Source organism: Monodon monoceros, unplaced genomic scaffold, assembly GCF_005190385.1.
Source record: "Monodon monoceros isolate NGI ecotype Baffin Bay Population unplaced genomic scaffold, NGI_Narwhal_1 Super_Scaffold_18, whole genome shotgun sequence".
Classification (NCBI taxonomy): Eukaryota; Metazoa; Chordata; class Mammalia; order Artiodactyla; family Monodontidae; genus Monodon; species Monodon monoceros.
The window spans coordinates 145,836,800-145,850,408 of record NW_021703774.1 but is presented as its reverse complement, the minus strand read 5'-3'; the positions used below and the strand labels follow the sequence as shown (position 1 = coordinate 145,850,408).

The following is a 13,609-nucleotide window of genomic DNA, read 5'->3' as shown; positions in this document are numbered from 1 at the left end:
CGCTGGGATCCAGAGAGGGGGCAGTCTTCAGCAGGCAGCCGCTCAAGCTGGCGGCCCTGATAAACAAGGGAATTTCCGGTGACAGGTACGAAGTCCAGAGTTGAAGAGGGACCGCCTGTGTAGGCGGCCGGCCGGAACCAGACGGGAGGGGGGTAGGCATTCTCCAGGCAAAGCCAGAGGGACCAAGAAGACGCAAAACTGCCTGCAAGAGTATGTAAGCGAGTCTGTGTGTGTGTGTAGGTCAATGCGGAGTGTGAGTTCAGAGGCCTTTTGAGGAGTGTGTATGTGCCCTTGGGGGGTTATTGTGTGTATGTGTGTTTACCTGGACAGGGTACAAGCCTCTATCTGGATCTCAAGGATCCTGTTGACCCCACAAAGCTAGGCTCTGAACCTCTACCTTTTGCCTTACTCCTCTTCCCCAGGCCGAGCGCCTCCTTGTCCTTTCAGACCCTCATGGAGTCACGCTCCCAGAGCCCTCCGTCTAGCCCAGTAAGCCCCGCCTCCACCCTGGCAAGCCCCGCCTCCACCCTGGCAAGCCCCGCCTCCTCCATCCTCAGAGCACCGTCTGTCACAGCATTGCTTTCACGATCTCGTAATTGTTTCTTCCTGTGCTGCCTCCCCACCTGGACTAGCAGGGGAGCTCTCCCAGGGTGGAGCCAAGTTTGACAGTCTCTGGGTTCCCAGCACCTGCCACAGGGCAGGCTCTCAGTAAATATCTAAGGGGGGAAGGGTTCCATGAGCTAAGCCATGCTGGCACAGGAGTTCACAGGAACCCGCAGGGCACAGCGGAGCAAGGGCTGCTGCCAAGGCTTGCAAGTGGGGCACGGTAGAACTGTGGCTGGAAAGTGGAGGCCAGTTCATGCAGGACCTCGAAGATCTTGGCTCCCAGTCTGAGCTCCTGCCGCCGATGGCCCCTTCCTAACTCTCCCACCTGCACCTCACACTCTCTGCTGCGGTCACAACCAAACCGTCCCCTATTCCTAGAACCCGCCATGCTCTCATCTCCCAGGTTCTGCATGCGCGCTTCCTGGGACCCCTGCTTTCCTCCAACCTTAACCTCATCCTCTCCCCACCACATGTCCACCTCCCACCTGGCTGACTGTTCCTCCCATCACATGGGCCCCAGCTTAGGTCCTCTTTATCTAGATGCACCCTAGCCTGGATCCCTCCTCCCCGCTCTGTGCCCCCTGAAGACCCTGGCCCTTCTCCCCCATAGCCCTGACCACACAGCATTGTGATTTTCTCTTTACTTGTCACAGTGCCCTATGAGCCTGTAAACTCTGGAGGTAGGGTCTGTGTCTGTCTTGTTCCCCTTCAAATCCCTAATATCTAAAATGACAACAATAAATACTCTTGAAATAAATGAGACGAAAGTGGAGATTATCCTGGATGGGGCAGTGAAGAGCCAAGGAAGTTTTAGGGTTTTGGTTTGATTTTGAAGCAAGGAAATCACAGGATTCAAAAGATATTCGTTGAACACCTACCATGTCCTGGGCACCGTGCCAGGTGGTTTTGTTGTTGTTGTTTTAATTGAGGTATTCACATGGCATAACCTAGTTCACATAACAAAAAATTCACCATATCAGTCAATTTCAGTGCACAATTTAGTAGCATTTAGTACATTCAGAATGCTGTGCAACCACCACTCTATGTAGTTCTAAAACATTTTCTTCACACCAAAAGGATTCTCCCCACTCATTCAGCAATCACTCCTCATTTCCCCCTCCCCAGCCTCCAGCAACGTCTAATCTGCTCTCTGTCTCTATGGGTTTGCCTATTCTGGATATGTCCTACAAATGTAATCAGATTTGGGCCAGCTTTTTAATGAATTATTTCATTTAATCCTCCTGACTGTACTATGAGATAGATGTTAATTATTTCCTTAACAGATGAATAAAATGAGGCCATGAGATGGTAATTTGCGTTAAGTCCCACAGAAGAAAACAAGTAAAGGTCTACCCATCCATTAGTCAGCCATTTATTCAATGAATACTTACTAAATGCCCACCACAGAGCCACAGCAAGCCCATATGGCAAGCATTGCAAAATAGCAAAAGGCCACCTGCTAGATGCCCCACAGCATGGAGAGCAGGCTGGATACTGGCACCCACCGGCCCATCAGCCAGGAGCTCTGGTGCAGTGAACAACCTTCACAACCTTCCGTGGCAGCCCTGGCAACCACGTGGTAGGCTCTGTGCTAGCTGCTGCGGAGAGTTCCAGCCGCCATACAGCTTTCATTCTGGTGGTGAAGACTGACAATACACAAGTAAAGAAATAAATACGATCATTTCAGATAATGGTTAGTGCTATGAAGAAAGTGAAATAGCTTTGAGTGATGGAGTTGTGGAAGGGGCTGCTATTGTTTTTCTTTTTTAATAGCTGTGACTTCTATGGGTGACAGTCTTTTTTAAAAAATATTTATTTATTTATTATTTATTTTGTCTGTGCTGGGTCTTAGTTGCAGCACCCGGGATCTTCACTGTGGCATTCAGGATCTTTAGTTGCGGCATGCGGACTTCTTAGTTGCGGCATGTGGGCTCTTAGTTGCAGCATGCGTGCGGGATCTAGTTCCCCGACCAGGGCTCGAACCCGGGACCCCTGCATTGGGAGCGCAGAGTCTTATCCACTGGAGCACCAGGGAAGTCCCAGGGCTGCTATGTTATATTAGGTGGTCGGAAAAGGGGGGGACTCGCTGAAGGGGGGATGTTTGAGCTGAGATCTGAACAAGAGTGAGTGAGCAACCATGCCAATATCTGGGAGAAGAACATTCCAGAAAGAGGGAACAGCCAGAACAAAGATGGAGAAGCAAGAGCGTGCTTGTTCAAGCAACAGAAAGGAGGCCGGCTGGATGGGGTTCAGTAAATGGGGAGAGATGGGAGGAGCTGCATGAGATGCCTGTCCAGAGCCAGCTCAGGTGGTGCTGCACTGGGTCCTTCCCTCCGTGAGATGATGAGAAGCCACTGATGATCGGGGGACCAAAGGACTGGCCTTCTTCGGCTTCTGTGTGAAGAATGGACTAGAAGAGGCCAAAGCAGAAGCGGGGCGGCCAGTTAGGGAGCCACTGCTATCACCCCGGAGAAGGGGAATGTGGCATCAGGGTGGTCAGGCAGAAACGGGGAGAAGTGCTCAGATTCTGGATGTACTTTGAAGGTGAAGTCAACACGATTTGCTGACTGGATATGGGGTTTGAGAAGAAGAAAGGGAGTAAGAATAACTCCAAAGTTTTGACCTGAGCAACTAGGAGGATGGCGTTGTGGGAGACTGCAGAGGTGACAGCTTTGGAAGGGCAGTCTGTACCTCAGTTTTGGACATGTTACTTGGGAGATGCCCGTGATTCATCCAAGAACATACTAAGTAGGTAATAGCATAAACCAGCCTGAAGGCAGCAGAAGGTAAGGGCTAGAAATATAAATTGAGGAACCAGTAAAAAGTGGATGGTTTTTTGTGGGGGTTTTTTTTTGCGGTACGCGGGCCTCTCACTGTTGTGGCCTCTCCCGTTGCGGAGCACAGGCTCCAGACACGCAGGCCCAGCGGCCATGGCTCACGGGCCCAGCCGCTCTGCAGCATGTGGGATCTTCCCGGACCGGGGCACGAACCCGTGTCCCCTGCATCGGCAGGTGGAGTCTCAACCACTGCGCCACCAGGGAAGCCCAAAAGTGGATGGTTTTTTAAAGCTGGTCATCTAGGTGAGGCCCCAAAGAGAAGTGCAGAAAGAGAAGAGGGCTGAGGGCTGAGCCCTGGAGCACTCGGGGAGCAGAGGTCAGGGACTGGAGGAGAAGCAGGAAAAGAGACTGGGGAACGGCCCGCATGGCGAGAGTCAGACAGGCGAGGGAGGTGCCCTGGAGGTCAGAGAAGAAAGCGCTTCAAGGGCAAGGGCTTCACCAGCTACGCCAAATGCTGAGGCTAGGTCAACTAAGACAACATGAACTGAAAATTGACATTGAATTTGGCCGCGTAGCCGTCACTGGTGACCTTGACAAGGACGATGTCACTGATTTGTCAGGGACAAAGGCCCAACCGGAGCGATGCATGGGTATGGGAGCAGAGGAAGTAGAAACAATGCCGTCAAGGAATTTTGCTATAAAAGAAGCAGAGAAATGGGGCAGACATGGGAGGCGAGTGTGGGATCAAGGAAGGATTTTTTCAAGGCTGGGAGCTTTTAGACCACGTGTGTATGCGGGTCAGAATAATCCAGGAGAGCGAGGAAACTGATGATGCAGGAGGAAGAGAGAAGGGACAGTGGGGGTGGGAAGTCCTTAATGACACCGAGGGTGCGGGGTTGAGCGCACAGGTGGAGGGCCAGCCTTGGGCAGGAGCAGGGAGGTCCCCTCTGAGGAAGGAGGGGGTCAGGTGAGTGATAGGAGCCTTAAGGAGTTTCCTTCCCATGGCTTCTGTTTTTGCAGAGAAATGGGAAGCAGTGGCATCGGCTGAGGGTGAAGAGTGGGGAGCGGGTGCTGGGGCCTGAGGAGAGAAGAGAAGGTGTAAGTTCATCATCCTGGGGCTTTGGAGAGAGGATGGAGCGTGGTAGGCCTGCCAGGCAGCATCAGGACCCCCTTGAGGTGAGCGGCATGAATTTAAAGTGATATCAGGAAGGGTGGCTGAATGTTTTGTTTTCCAGCCACTCCAAGTGTGCAGGTGGGGAGAACATGGAGCCTGGAATTTAATCAGGATTGGGGCCTTGCCAGGCAAGTCTGATAAAGCCAGAGAGGGGCAAGGAGCTGTAGGCAAGGCAGTGGTTGACGTCATGGCCCAGACAATCGGGCCAGGTAAAGAGGGAAGTGAGGATGGGGTCGGGGAGGGGTGAGGAACCCTGAAAAAGTGGTAGGACTGATAGATTTTAGGAGCGATTACTGACGTACTAGAGAAAGTTGAAAACATAGAAGGTGGTGGGCAGATGACAGCATATAGAAATGGAGGTTACCCAGGGGATACAGACAAGCCCTAGGACATGAACCATGGAGTGGTCCTGAGGTAGGGTTTACAGACCAGTGGTGGTTTTACTATTATCTGAAACATATCAACTCAACCTGCTGAATCAGAGGTCCAATGATTATGTGCTAACAGCTCTATGAGTACATGGCAGAGGCAGAATTTGAACCCAGGTCTTCTGCCTCTAGGTCCAGCACGTTTCCAGATACATCCCCACTGCTCCTATGTGTAACACTGTCAAGGTGTTCCATCCCTCACAATCATTTCAAGTGACAGATAGCAATCACTGCTTTTCAAAGATTTGCTTATATTTCCCAAAGGAGGCTCGGGGTGCTGCTACTAGAAGAACCAGGAATGAATGCTGAGCAAGCAAAAGAATGAGGTGTCCCGGTCCCCAGCCTGCACCTACTTCCTCCTCCACCTCACCCAACCCCTCCCTGTGGCAGACCCAGGGCTCTTAGCATTGGGGTAGTTGCATCCCCTTTAAGAAGCTGATGAGAACCCCGACTGCCCTCAGCCCACGCACCAGCCAGCTCCGTTATGGTGACCTGCAGCCCCACCGTCATGATTAGTGATAATGAACCAGGTCATGACCTGGATTTATTTTGTATACCTAATCATTATGCTGAGGATTTGGAAAAGGTGTTTATTCCTCGTGGACTAATTATGGACAGGACTGAACAGCTTGCTCGAGATGTGATGGAGGAGATGGGAGGCCATCACATCGTGGCCCTTTGTGTGCTCAACGGGGGGCTATAAATTCTTTGCTGACCTGCTGGATTACATCAAAGCACTGAACAGAAATAGCGATAGATCCATTCCTATGATGGTAGATTTTATCAGACTGAAGAGCTACTGTAATGACCAGTCAACAGGTGACATAAAAGTAATTGGTGGAGAGACTTCCCTGGTAGCACAGTGGTTAAGAATCCGCCTGCCAATGCAGGGGACATGGGTTCCAGCCCTGGTCCGGGAAGATCCCACATGCCGCGGAGCAACTAAGCCCGTGCGCCACAACTACTAAGCCTGCGTGCCACAACTACTGAGGCCCAAGCGCCTAGAGCCCGTGCCCCGCAACAAGAGAAGGCCCCGCAATGAGAAGCCCACGCACCATAACAAAGAGTAGCTCCCGCTCACCGCAACTAGGGAAAGCCCGCGTGCAGCAGCGAAGACCCAACGCAGCCAAATAAATAAATAAATAAATTTTTAAAAAAGGTAATTGGTGGAGATGATCTCTCAACTTTGACTGGAAAGAATATCTTGATTATTGAAGGTATCATTGACACTGACAAAACAGTGCAAACCTTGCTTCCCTTGGTCGAACAGCATAATCCAAAGATGGTCAAGGTTGCAAGTTTGCTGGTGAAAAGGACGCCTCAAAGTGTTGGATACAGACCAGACTTTGTTGCATTTGAAACTCCAGGCAAGTTTGTTGTAGGATATGCCCTTGACTATAATGAATACTTCAGGGATTTGAATCATGTTTGTGTCATCAGTGAAACTAGAAAAGCAAAATATAAAGCCTAAGATGAGAGTTCAAGTTGAGTTTAGAAACATCTGGAGTCCCACTGAAATCACCAGTAAAATTATCAAATGTTCCAGTTCTGTGGCCAGCTGCTTAGTAGAGCTTATTGTATGTATCTTCTAAGAATTTTATCTGTTTTGTATTTTAGAAACGTCACTTGCTGCATTCCTGAACTCTATTTGCACGATGAGCCTATAGACTATCAGTTCCCTTTCGGTAGATTGCTGTTTGACTCGTGAATGAAAAATCCCTTAAACCACATCACTATTGAATGACAATATTGAAACTGTATCTGTAAGAAACATTTAAAGCAAAGAACATATTAGTTTTTAAATTGGTATTTTAATTTTTATATATTCAGGAAAGAACAGAAGTGATTGAATATTGTTCATTATACCACTGTGTGCTTGGAAAAGTAAGAAGCAGTCAGTTTCATATCAGTGACAGCATTTAGAGGTATCATTATGTTGGATAAACCATATGTCCTGGAATTATTTTAGTAGGTTTCAGTAGTATTAACTGTATTTTCCCACTGGTTCAGATTATTTCTGGTGAATCTTTGTCAACAGTTCCTTTTTTTTTTAAATTTAAATTTATTTTTATTCATTATTTTTGGCTGTGTTGGGTCTTCGTTGCTGCACACGGGCTTTCTCTAGTTGCGGCGAGCAGGGGCTACTCTTCGTTGCGGTACGCGGGCTTCTCATTGCGGAGCATGGGCTCTAGGCGCGTGGGCTTCAGTAGTTGTGGCTCGCGGGCTCTAGAGCACAGGCTCAGTAGTTGTGGTGCCTGGGTTTAGTTGCTCCGCGGCATGTGGGATCTTCCCGGACCAGGGCTCGAACCCGTGTCCCCTGCATTGGCAGGCGGATTCTTAACCACTGCGCCACCAGGGAAGCCCAACAATTCCTTTTAAATACAGATCGATAAGTTCCAAAAACCTGACGCTGTTTTGAGTCTTCAATGTAAAATCCTTAAAATAAAGGCTGTCTCTTTAATAAAAAAAAAAAAAAAGCAGCAGATGAGAAAAACAAAACGCACTTGCACACCCAGTCACACATGCTCACAGGCTTGGCGGGGAGTAAGGGCTCAATAAAAACTTGTCGAATGAATGAATGGTTGGAACTCCAGGGGTCTCACTTGCCCTCTTGGGGTTAAGAACTGGTGTTAACACACCAGTTCCTGCACACTGTGTGTGCAGGAACCTCTATTCTATTGTAAACAGGTACCCCTTTGATTAGGTAGAGCACCTCTCCTTTGCAAGCCTCTGAAGGGTGGCTGCCCATTTCCTGCTCCCAGTCGTATCCAGCCTCCCAGTGGTGGAGGTGGCACCATCCTGCCCTCTTCCTCCTTCATTCAACCCCCATCTTCCCTGGAGGCTGGCTGTTCCTTGCTCCTGTTCTGCCAACGCTGACCTCCTGGACGTGCCCCAGCATTCAGAGCATCCCTGACGTAGTCCCAGCGGGGACTGGGCTTGAGACTTGGTGAAAACAAGCTCTCTGACCTTGTCATCCCTGAAGTAAGGTCAAAGGATATATTCCCAGCGGTGCTTCCCAGACCTACACCTGAGACTAGGGAAACGCTTGGACATCACAGCTTCTACGGTTTCCTAACTTGCTCAAGGCAAACCAGCCTGTCTGGGGCCATGGTATTCCGCAAAGCCCTGAGGGAGAGCTTGCTAAACCTCCTCTATCCCAGTCAAAGCACCCTGAAACTCCAGTATAATTACCTCAGACGGTTGCCACATCCAACATCCAGGTTCACGGGACAACTTCCTCCCGAGCCACCAGCTCCAACTTGCCGCAACGGATTTATAATTGGACATCACAGGTGCCCAGTGTGATGAGGTAGCCATCTGTGGCACCCTGTGATCAGTTACCTCTTGGGTAACCGGATCTGGGAGGAACAGAACTCAGCAGACCTGGCAGAGGATGACCACACCCTCTCCCGAGGGATGTAACGCCCAGGCCAGTGGCCAGAGGTGGCAGAACAGCGGGACAGAGTGGCCCCATCAGGCTGCCCCTCGCAGCCCTGCCTCCCTGGGTTCCCTGCAATAGGAATAGTCATCTCTTCCACATTCTCACTTTCTCCTGGGGTCTGGAAAGGAGGAAAGTAGGTCCCACCTGAGACCCCAGGAGTGTTGGAGCATTCCCGAGTGGAAATCCTCTGGTGGCCAGCACCACGCATGCCTGGGAAAAGGCATTTCTTCCCACGGGAACAGGAAGCCCACCGCTGCGTGCTATTGCACACACACCCACTCCGATGCCCCAATCAGAACAAGCGTCCCTTCCTCAGGGTGTGGGCAAGGATGGAGCACCAACGTGCCTTCAGGGAAAAAGGGTGGGACATCCCTATGACATAGGTGAATGAATCATGAGAGCTAATGGGCTTGCGTCATCACTACTCCTTATCCTCAAATAACATTTGAAGTGAGATTGAGCAGCCGGGAAGCCGTCCCCGCTCTTCAACCAGTCTACGGATCCTGCAGGAAGGAAGGTGTGTCTATGGCCGGTGCAGTTTACTCCCATAAAATGTGCTTTGTATTCTAAGTAGGCTTGCTGTTTTTTGAGGCCAAGGACAATGAGTCATTTGTGTCGGGTGCTAGTGGTTCTAGGATTTCAGAGTGATCTGGGGGTGAAGCAAGGACCCGGTGTACCTTAAAGGCAAGACGCCCTGAAAATGCATGCTTGCCCTTCTCTGCCGGCCCACCCTTGCCTTTTAAAGGGCCCCCACTCAATCGTGACACAGCACAGAGATGAGCAAATTATTTTTCTGGAATAAAACCTCCAATGCTTTCTGAGTACATAAGGGCTGGCTTTTTAGAATCTTTTGTAAGACTCTGGAGGTGATACATGCAGATGGTAGCCACCCCCTGTGAACGCTGGAAAAGAATTTTACCCTGCTTGCTATCTAGGCAGGGCCATTTAGCAGGCCCAGTGCGGAGTTAAGCTCTCTGGTTGTGCATCCAATTGTCTGAGGTCAAAGCTGAGCTCCACCACTTAACACCCTTAGGAAGCATCAGTTTTCTCATCTGTAAAATGGGGATAATCACAATGAAACCTGCCTCAAGAGGTGGGGAGCCCATGAGGAGGTGTCAGTACCTTTTCCTCACACCTGTAAATGTTCAGTAACTGTTAGTCATTCTAATGAGGGTTTGCTGGCATTCTATGTAAGACCTCTGCTTACAGTACTGGATAATTTCATTCTAACCAAGGTCGATAAAAGTCTGTTATGCTTTAAGAAGGTCCTGAGCCTTGAACTATCTGAACCCTCTTTGGGGTGTTGATACCAGCTTCTGGCCTCACAGCGTTCCTCGGGGCCAAATGGCCTTTGTCAAGCAGTCTGTATAAAAGGGACTTCATCCAAGCCTTGTTGGATTAACTGGGGCTTCCTTTAAATAAGGGCTTGTTTTCAGAAGCTTTCTTTTTCCAACAAGGGAAAAGAACACAATGGATTCCCAGTAATCTGCAGTCCTCATCACAGCTTGTCACAAACACCTGGCACATCTTTTCAGCCCAGAGCGAAAACACACACACTCCCTCACTTGCTAACCAGGAATACAGCCCCAGCCTGATGTTTCAAAAGCATTTGCTGACAAACTTCCTCTCACTTAAAGAGTTATTTCCTGGAAGAACAGCAAAAACTGTTTTTGAATTGACAATATGGCTTTAGTTGTTGCTGAAGTTAAGTGAAAGTACAATTGTTACCACCTATTTACCTTAAAAAAAAAAACCTGAAAACAATTACTCTTTCTTTTTTCTTTTTTTTTTTGCTGATCAACATTTTTTCAAGCAAAGACAGGACTTAGGAATTGGGTTAATGGGTTGCTTATTTCAAAAAAAGAAAATTTCTTAATGTTTTTTGGGCAACATTTTAACTTGGTGCTTCAAAAAGCAATTGTGATGAACAATAGAGAGAGTTAAAGCACTTATGGAATAGATAGACACCGGCATTTGGGGTTGCACATAACAAAGAAATAAATATTTTTCAAAATATTCTAGGAGCCAAGACACAGGGGCATGCTTTAGGAATGTAATAGGGTGGGGGGCATATTGGAACTACCCATTTCCTTTAAAATCACTGAGGAAAACGAAGCAGCATTCAGCTTCACATACTGACTTTACACAGTTTATATGTAATAGCTTGACTTAAATCCAAGAAGCAAAGATGGAACTCTCACTCTGTTTATTTTGAAAAATAATTGCATGGACACCCTCTCCTTGGGCTTCCCTGAGACACAACAATATTGAAATCAGAGCAATTAATAACTCTACAACGGCCTCTAAGTGTTCAAGGGAAAGAAAGAGTTAATTGATCCAGACGTCATTGTCTTATTTTAAGAAACTGCCACAGCCACCCCAAGCTTCAGCGACCACCACCCTGACCAGTCGGCAGCCACCGACATCGAGGCAAGACCCTCCTCCAGCAACAGGATTACAACTCGCTGAAGGCTCAGAAAATTGTTAGCATTTTTTAGCAATAAAGTATTTTTTGTTTTGTTTTTTGTTTTTTTTTTTTGCGGTACACGGGCCTCTCACTGCTGTGGCCTCTCCCATCGCGGAGCACAGGCTCTGGACGCACAGGCCCAGCGGCCATGGCTCACGGGCCCAGCCGCTCCACGGCATGTGGGATCTTCCCGGACCGGGACACGAACCCGCGTCCCCTGCATCGGCAGGCGGACTCCCAACCACTGCGCCACCCGGGAAGCCCGGCAATAAAGTATTTTTAATTAAGGTATATACATTGTGTTTTCTAGACATAATGCTATTGCACACTTAACAGACTACAGTATAGTTTAAACCTAACTTTTATATGCACTGGGAAACCAAAAAATTCATGTGACTCGCTTTACTGCGTTATTCACTTTATTGTGGCCTGGAACTGAACCCACAGTATCTCTGAGGGATGCCTGTAATATGTTTATAAAAGAGGCCTGAGAGAGCTCCCTTGCCCTTCGGTCCTATGAGGACCTGAGACCTGGAATAGGGTCCTCACCAGACCATGCTGGCACCCTGATCTTGGACTTCTACCCTCCAAAACTGTGAGAAATAAGTGTTTGTTGTTTATAAATCACCCAGTCTTTCGTTATGGCAGCCCAAAGGGACCGCGACAGACTGCGTCTCCAAAAGCAGCAGCCCCAAAGCTACGGATTAGCTATGAAAAATACACAACCATTTTCAGTGTCAGTTGATCCCACCAAGGAAACACAGACCTCTTTAGCTCCACAGCCCCACAGTGGAGCACGAGCCTGCCCCCATGAGTCTTGGACAGTTCCAAAATCACATGTCCTTTTTCAGTTGTTATGGGCAAATGATAACTAATTTCATTACCTTTCCTTTTCAGGTCCAACAGCAGGCTTCTTACTAGCAACATTCTAACTGAAGGTGACTAAAATCTGGCATTTGGAAAGTAAAATGGCTTGAAGACTACTAAAAATCTCTGCTTCAGAGTTACACTAGGAGGCCTGGCTGCCCTGAACCCCTGGCGACCTGGCAAAACTCCTGTATGTGCCAAGAGCTGGAATTCCCACTATTTGCAGGAAGGCGGCTTTCATAGCAGTGAATTATCAGCCTTGTGCGGAGTTGGTCATGCTGCTATTCTTACTTTTTTAAAAACTAAATTACCTTTAGCTCTATCATTATTAGCTTTGTTTTGGATTGGAGGTTTGACCTCCCAATGTGTAGAACTGCATATCTGCATTAACGTTACTCTTGGTCTGTAACTTTCCAATGACTGAGACTTTAAGAAATGCATTATGGTTTAAGTATTCCTATTGCCGTAGCCAGATGTATACACAACCCACGCAAAATTAGTTGGTGTGGTGATAGTTCATTTGTGACATGCTGTTTGTAAACGGATGCTACTTAAGTTACTTGCAACATAATCTCAACACATGTAAAAATATACTTTTACACTTATAGGACATTGTTTTATAATATAAACCCTTATATACAAACCCTGCAAGATGTGCATTGTGCTTACCTACAGATCATTACTACTGAGTTTTGTTTCCCAGTTGAAAGTGGGGAGGCCAGATGGACCTGTAGTCTTCGTCATGCTATAGTGTCACAGAGCAAACACCTGTGCCAGTACCTGTCATTTTCCAGATCAGATGCTGCCCAAGTGCTCTATGTATACACACAAAATGACGTTAGGCCCACCAGGTTTTCCCAGAACCAAGCGGGAAGTTCTGACTACAACCCTGCCAGACAAAGTGCCGCAGCATTCCCCAGCTGCTTCCTCTCGCCGGAGTCAAAGGTCTTGGCACCAAGATGAGCAGAAGACTAAGAAGACTAAGGCCCCACTCCCACCCGAGTCTTGTCCACAGAAAGCTCTTGCCAGGCTCACACCTAGGAACAGGGTGTCCGGGGGGCCTACAGCGTGGGCCCCGGGGTCTTCCCTGATCCATTTTTCAAACTACACCCGGAGTCAACGTCTCTCCTGAGACTTTTCAGGGATTTTCAGATGAGCCGCAGGGCTAAAGCAGCTCAGCTAGGCTGCAGGGGCCCAGCTTCCCCCAGACAGTGAATTAGAGCCTGGTGAGTCCAAAAGAGGGTCCAGCTTTCACCCGGAGAACAGGGTCTGGGAAGATGTCCCAGCCCCAAAGGGAGGGTTTGGACTCCCAAACCAGTCCCCTAACCTGGCACCAGGTCTCACCCCACCGCAACCACTCCATTCAAGGGCAGAGGAGTCACAGATTTCACCAGCAAGCCTGGCCGTCGGAGGGCTCTAACACGTCTCCCTCTGCTCCCTGCCAGGACAGACCCCCACTGCCGCCCCACCTCGGCAGGCATTCTGTGCCTGCGGGTCAGGCTCTGCTCTGGGAACTGCCAGTGGAGAGGTGGCACCAGGGCCGGGAGAGATGAGGGGCACAGCAGATCCATGGGGCTTCAGAGCCTTTGTCAAGGGGCTGGGACTGCTCCCAGGCTGTTATCAGCCCTCAAGAGTACGGGCGCTCCCTGGGTGGGGCTTCTGCTGCCCCAGTGCCCAAGGGTAATGACATCAGGCAGACAGTGCGCTGAAGCCTCTGTTACTGGCTTAAGCCAAGGGACTCACTCCCTGTGCATTCTCTGGGTCTGCTTAGCATGAGTCCTTGAGGAGCAACGAAGTCAGAAGTTCAGGTCCCAGCCTCACCATGACCTCAGAGAGCCTTCAAGCCCT

At 49.0% G+C, this 13,609-nt stretch overlaps 1 pseudogene; it reads left to right on the top strand.

Annotated features, from left to right (window-relative positions):
- Positions 1-42: 42 nt before the first annotated feature.
- Positions 43-6,991, top strand: LOC114899827 (annotated as a pseudogene).
- Positions 6,992-13,609: the final 6,618 nt, after the last annotated feature.